We start from the raw sequence: 7,666 nt of genomic DNA, 5'->3' as shown, positions 1-7,666 counted from the left end.
TTTCTGGCCATGATTGAAGCACTTGTCCCCAGTTGTGTCCAAATTAGCCCCTTTTGTTACTTTGAACTTGCCCTGTTCCCCACCAGAGACCCCCATGTGGATTCCTTCCTGAGTGGCAATAGATCTTTAAAGCTTGGTGGCCAATGAACCTCATGCCTTCCACCTACACATATGCAGGACTATGATGTGATCCAGGGTGAATCTGGTCTGGGCTCTAATAGTACATCTCTTTACACAAAGATTTTTTTCTTTCAAGAAAATGGCATCAGGACAAGATCCTCTGTCTATTTCATGTGGTGGGAAAAGGAAGGAGCACTCTGGGTGATATTTGATCACATCTGGTGACTTGATCTCTTCTGGTTGGCAAGTTTCTTCCTATAAAGATCCAATGGGGGACCTAAGGATGGTATAGGACCTCAGGGCAGTCAGTGAAGTCACGAGGATACACATCCAATAGTCCCTAACCCCTACACCTTCTGGCTATTCCTCTATCCACCAGGACCTGGTTTTCTGAATGAGATTTAAAAGACGCCTTCCTCTGTATTCAATTAGCCCTGAAGTTACAAGAAATTTTTGCTTTTGAGTGGCAGGACCCAAACATGCAACAAAAACAATACTGCTGGACAGTCCTGCCCCATGGGTTCAAAAATTTCCCTACAGTCTTTGGGGAAACTTGAGCTAAAGACCCAAAAGACCTACATCTAGAGGAGGGAATGCTTCTGCAGTGTGTAGATGACACTATGATTGCCAGCCCTACTAAGGAAGCCTTGGACTAAAATAATGTAATCACTCTGAACCATCTAGCTGATAAAAGATGTAAGGTATCTGAGAAAAGGGCTCAAATATCAAACTAGGGTGACCTACCTAGGCTTCATTCTCACAGAAGTTCAGATAAGCCTACCCCAGGAAGAGAAAGAAGCCATTTGCAGCCTCCACCCTCCTAAAATGGGGAGAAAGCTTAGGGGTTTCATGGGGATAGCTGGGTTTAGCCACATCTGGATCCCTATGGTCTAATAATGAGGTCTCTATGTGAAAAGTTGAAAGGAAAGAGTGATAATCCTTTCAAGAATTGAAAAACCAATTGCTTCAGGCCCCCGTCCTGCCCTATTAGATTTAGCTAAACTTTGACCTTTACCTTCATAAGAGAAGGGTTATTGCCCTTGGGGTACTAGCTCAAAAACCAGGACCCCTTACTCAGGTGGCTGCTTATTGCTCTAAGCAATTATATCAAACTGCAGAGGGATGGCCTCCTTGTCTATAGGCAGCAGTGGCTGCTACAAGCCACTACAGGAAGCTGAAAGGTTAATGTTCAGTCAGCCAATCACACATAGACTCCACACCAGGTTCAGCAATAGTAAGTTCTAAGGGGACAGGATGTCAATCCCCAGAAAGTTGATGCAAGTTCAGGCTGTGCTTTCAGATGAGCCAGGGGCTACCATTAAAACCTGTCGCACATTAAATCCTGCCACCCCATTAGCCACAGAAATGGGACCCCTAGAGCATGGTTGTGTGTAAACCAGAGACATGATCTGGTCCAGTCACCTTGATCTAGGAACTGAGCTTCTCCCAAACACCAAAGAGGGATGGTTCACAACAGGAGCAGTATTATCAAAGAGAGAAAGAGGCTGGAAGGCTACACAGTAAGCTTCCAGACCTGAGTCATGGAGGCAAGAAGATCCCTAACCCAAGGGATTTTTGTCCAAAGGGTGAAACTGATCACCCTCCCCCCAGTCTTAGAGCTCAGGACAGGGAAGGTCTTAAATGTTGACACAGATTCCCAGTAGGCATATGCCATCCTACTTGCACAAGAAAGGAAAGAGGTATGCTTACCGCAGAGAATAGAGGTGAAACATGGCTTAAGTATATTAAAGCTTTTAGGAGCAATACCACTTCCCAAAAAAGGTGGCAGTGATTCATGGTAGAGTCACCAAAAGGGGGATGCAGAGGTAATAAAGGGGAAACAACAAGGCAATGCAACCGCCAAAAGGGTGGCCCTAGAACCAGTAATTTGGCTGTTATGCCTCACACCTCAAAGGCCAAATCCATCCAATTATTCCCAAATCTACACAAAGAAAGAATAGTACAAAGCCTGAAAATGGGGCTTCAGTGGAGACCTAGGAGGCCATTTGTGGCTAGTTAATATATACGGGCAATACTTCTTTCCCCAAAAGCAGCCTGTCAAGTCATAGAGAGGATTGACCACAGACTCACTAGGGAGAGAAGCTCTATGTTATTAGTTAGCTGAGGTCGTGGTAACTCCTAGCATGAAAACTATAACCAGTTGGATAGCTGAGACCTCCCCCATCTGCACAATGAACACTCCCAACACATACCCCCACAGAGGAACCAGAAAAGGCCCATTCAGACCAGAGGGACACATCCTGGGAAAGACTAGCAGATTGATTTCACATGCCAAGAGTACCAGGAAACTTCAATTATTTCTTGGTGCTCATAGATATATTTTCTGGGTGCATGAAGCATTCCCTGCTACTGAAATGGCAGCTGAAGGGGAAGGCAGTACTAAGAGAAAGAGTCCCCAGGTTTGGGCTCCCAGGATCCCCACAAAGTGATAATGGTCCAGCATTTGTGTCTCCAGTGACAAAGCTGATAACAAGTGCCCTGGGCATGGTGTCGACCTTGCACTCAGCCTGGAGACCCCAGTCATGGGGGAAGCAGAGATCCAATCAGACGTTGAAATGGGCTTCAGCCAAGCTAGGCCAGGAAATGCAAGAAAATTGCATTAATTTGCTTCTGATTGCCCTGCTCTGCAAGCAGTTAAACCCAAGGAATAAGTTAAAGTGGATCTGAACTCACATGTGGTCGACCATTCCCCATGCCCAAGAGAAGGGATACCTTGGCCCCCTTGAAATAGAACAGCTCAAGTGTGCCTCCAGGTAGAAGGAACCACGAAAGCCCTCCTGGAAGATGTAACAAGATGCTGCCACACCCAAAGACCTGGCCTTGCACCCCTTCTAGCCAGGAGACTGAGTGAACCTAAAACCTGGAAAGCCAGCACCCCACAAGATCTGCTCAGTCCTAAATGAACAGGTCCCATGTAGTGAGCACCATTCTGCCCTGAAGTTCAGAGGGTCACTCCACAGGGACACCACACTCCAGTAAAGAGGCCCCCAACCACCAAACTCTGGAGAAAACCTTGGCAACTGATCCCATTGACTTAGATACCTGCATTTTTAGGAAAACTTGGACATGTGACCATTATTCTCCTGCTAATATTTGGACCCAGCATTTGAAATTGTCTGGTGTCTTTTGTCTCCAAGGTTAGACAAATGGAGGTCAATCAGGGATAGAACAGTTTGGACAAAGGCCTGGGGACAATCACACACATCTAAAGGCAGCTAGGAGAAGTGCTCCTCTACCCAAGGTTAAGACAACACCCACACTCAGCAGAAAGCAGTTACAGGAGACAGACCCATGACCCTCAGTGTCCCTCAAAAATGAGCAGGACAAAAGGCACAGGAGGGATTTGTTGCCAGCAAAGTGTATTAACATTTCCTGGGAATGAAAATAGAATCTAGATAATAAAATAAAGTCTAACCTTTTTTTTTCCTTTTCCTTGGTGCTTCATCTAGTTTCACCAGCTTATGGGATGCTGCGTGCTGAGGGCTCATACCCGGCCCTTCAGACCAGAGTTCCTGGTGTGAAAAGGCTGCACCTCTTCTCACCATACAGAGACACTAAGCCTGGCACTGGGAACTGGAGCCTGAGCCCCGCAGGCGCACCTGCCCTGTGAAAACCCCCTCCCCTCCCAGATTTCTATAAAGCAGCCCCACCCACTGCTGTGGGGAGGGCAGGTGCTCTAGAGCATAACTCGCACTTCTCCCTTCTTTGGTCAAAGAATAAAGTTTTCCTTCACTTCTGAACCCAACTCCATCTCCTTCCATTGGCTGGAACCACACTGGGCTGGAGGACCCTTATTGAGGCCCAACTCGGAAGGGTCAGTACCAAAGGTTTTTGATGTACATGGTAAAGGGAGAGGTTATAACAACCCCTAACCTAGCTTCTAGGGGAAGGATGTGTATCTACTCTCAAAAAGATTCCTAGAGAACCTTTATCAATATAGGTAAACTGTTCCCACTAAGGAACCAAATTGCTTAGTGAGGATCCTTAGTAAGTATTCATCCAGGTGATGAAGGCCTAAAAGAAGAGTTTTTATCCCCCCTGAAGCCTAGAGCAGTACATTTGCCTGATGTATTTGGATTTTTCAAGGAGATAAACCTGGCACCTTGAGCTTTATGTGAGAAGAAACATGTGGTAGAAAGAAAGCCCCTCTGAAGCCTCAGTAGTAGAGCTTAATGACTCATTAACAACACACATCTAACTTTCTTTAAGGGTTCAGCTGTTAACATTTTTGAGAGCTATGATAACCTGGAATAGGACAATTTTCATTTCATGTCCTAGTCTACTCCATCCCCAGGGAGGCTGCTGGGAGGGTTTGCAATTGAAAAGAGCCCCTGGGAGAGGTGGTAACCTCAGGAAGGTAGGACCCTTGAATGGTGCTATCATACCTGGAGAATAAAGGTGGAGCCACACCACCACACAGTGTGGGTATATTCTGTTTTCAATACTAATTTTTCTGCTTCCCACTAAATTATCTTTCTCCATGTCACTAAATATTATTCAAGGAAATGAATAGTATTCCATTGGCTAGATGGCCTAAAATCCATTCTCTTATTGTTGGTTATTTAGGTGGTTTCCCATTCTTCTGATTTATAAAATAAACTTAGAACACAAATCATCATAAAATTTTATATAGCTTTATTTATCCTTAGGATATGTGACCACAAGGGGAATTGTCTATTATTGTTGAATATTTTATTGTATCTTTACACAAAGAGAGTAAAGTAAGTTTCACACCACCGCATAGTATGGGTTAGGGTTTGGCACAGACCTTTGGTGCCAGACAATTATTGGTTGTGTGGGTCTGTCATGTGCATTATTGGATACTTGGGCACATCCCTGGCATCCACCCATTAGGTGTCAGCAGCACCCTCCCCATCAGTTCTGACCAAAAAATATCTACAGACATTCCCAAACGTCCTCTGGGGAGCAAAATCACCTCCTAAGTTGAGAACCACTGGTTAATGAATATGCTTTAGTAAGGGAATTTAGCTGAAGAGAAGAAACTCCTCCTTCAGGCTTTGCATTATCCTCAAAAGATGTGGGGGTTGGACATTGCTAAACAGTTGCAGTTCTGTGAATAGAGGTAAGTCTGGGGACCCCCACCCACTATTGCTCTTCATTCTGAGAGGCTGAATGTACTATACAGACAATGGCCAGACCACATATGACAATAGAACTCTGACCCACAGCCTATGCAGCAACCAGCCCAGAAAAGCAAATCACAATGTCTGTAGTGATCTGCCTAAAGTAGTTAGGCTGTGACCAATGACTGCTAATTTCTCTAATTTTCACCAACTCAGGACCAATCAGAGTAAGCCAAACATGTTCTGCCAAAGGCATTACAGAAATGCCTTGCTTCTAACTAGTCTGCCTGTACCTCCCCATGGCTACAATCTGCAATCAGAGCACACCTGAAGCCTTCACCTCTTTTCACTGCAAATCTTCTCCATTTCCCTTGCCTGCTTTTGAGTCTCTGCCAAATGCGAGTAGTGGTGGATGAGTTCCTTGCTCTAGTAAGCTGAATAAACAACACTTGTTTGTTCTCAGTTGAGTGGCATTCATTTATCCAGAATTCTTACTGGTGAGGCAAGAGACTGATTTTATTAGTAGAAACAAGTGTGTTCAGGTGCCAGGTGTTCTGCCTTTAGATGCAGCCATCTAGGGAGCTGTCTGGGAAACACAGCTGCCTTGCATCTGGAGATGCTGGGGCCTGTGGAAATTTGCAGCCCCTCCTGAAGGTGGGGGGGAGGGATAGGAGAAGAAAGTTCTGAAACAAGAAGCAATCACTTATTCTCTTCCCTCTCAGTATCCATGCTACCTGGGCATGAGTTCCTAGGTCACTATAGCACAAATGTGCTTGGTGCACCATAGCTGCATTCATGTTGTAACAAAGCAGGAAGGGGGAACAACAGAGCTGTATTAAACATTTCTGAAATCTTCTGAAGATAGAAATTTGTTGCTTTTGCTTCATATTTTACCTGTGAATACTTCCAAAGCAAACAGGAGAGGGTTGCAGGGTGCTTCAGTGTCCTCCTGTCACTCCCTGGTTCTGGAAATCTGCTCAGACAAAGAGGCCTCCCACTGGCACTCTGCTCAGACTTTTGTCTCAGTCCATGCAGGCTGCTACAGCAAAATATACAGACTGGGTGGCTTATAAACATCAGACATTTATTCCTCACAGTTCTGGAGGCTGGAAGTCTGAGCTCAGGATGGCAACATGGTCAGATGGGAACCCTCTTCCCGGTTTGTAGCCAGCACCTTCTTGCTGTGTCCACATGAGGTTGAGGTGTTCCCAACGTTTTCAAATCAGTCCCCAACAAGGCTCCTCATGGCCAGTGTCATGTGTACCAATAGAACAGGACTGAGTTCTTGGGTCAGAGATTGGAAAGGCCCCAGCTGAGGCCCTAAAGCAAATTGACCCTCCCCACAGGCTGTGGGTGGCGCTGCTTTACAGTGATCTTGAGGGGGAAAGGGGGCAGAGTTCTTGGAAGGGGGGTGGGGGCAGCTACACTGCTCAGGCTCTAGCTCATGGGCAGCACACAGCCTGCCACCACCTTGAATTGAGTGTCATGTGCCACACTTCTTCTCATACCCTGAGCTGAGGTATTGGTGCAGCTGTTTTGCATCCAGAACTCTGGTCTGAAGAGCTGGGTGCAAAGCCTCTGCATTTAGAGCCCTATGCGGGAGTGAAACCAAACTAAGCACAAACGGGGTTAGTCAATGTCACTTATGTTTCCATCACGGGTCAGAAGAATTTCCAGACAGAGTGATGTGAGAAGAGAGATGAGTTTACTGAGACAATAAATGCTGCTAGCACAGCAGGACAGCTTCCTGGTTGTCAGGGAGAGTGGACCCCAGTAGAAGTTGCCTGCTTCTTTTTAGAGCCAGAGGGTAAGGGAAAGGGTGGTGGGGCTTTGAGGAGTAGCCGGGGGTGTGAAACTCCTCATTCTTGATAAGGGCCTGCTTTTCTCCTTTATGAGAAAAGGAGATCTTGCTAAAGCAGGTTTCTTCTTTATTGGAAGAGGACCAGGCCTGTCATGAGTATCAGCTTCAGGTTTTGTGTTTGAGCCAATATGCTGTGGCTTGAGTTCCACAACCTACTTTCCATCTTGTTTCTTCCAGAGAGCCCAGTGGGTTTTGCTGGTGATAGACGGGGCTGGGGTCCTCTGTGGGTTCCCTTTTACAAGAGCGCTAATCCCTACTCATCACCTCCCAAAGGCCTCCCCTTCTAATACTACCACCTTTGAGGGTTAGGATTTCAACAAGTGAATTTGGGAGAGGGCGCAAACATTCAGACCATAGTACCATGATTATAAAAGTCATCAGTGAGTGTGATATTTAAGCAACAACCATCATGGTTATGCATCTGCACTAAGCCCAATATAGGAGTAGGCATAATGCAGGCCAAGAACTCAAATAAAAACCTATTTGGCTCTAGAGTTAAAGCCAAGAAGTGTTGGGGATGCCTACTGCCTTTTTCAGCATGAGTGATTCCCTTGGGCAGCAGAGGTGGACTGAACAGTCT

This window comes from Sus scrofa, chromosome 1, assembly GCF_054392235.1.
Source record: "Sus scrofa isolate SSC_HxYL_T2T_F1_AM1 chromosome 1, Sscrofa_HxYL_maternal_Yorkshire_Landrace_v2.0, whole genome shotgun sequence".
Taxonomy (NCBI): domain Eukaryota; kingdom Metazoa; phylum Chordata; class Mammalia; order Artiodactyla; family Suidae; genus Sus; species Sus scrofa.
Note: the sequence above shows the minus strand (reverse complement) of the source record.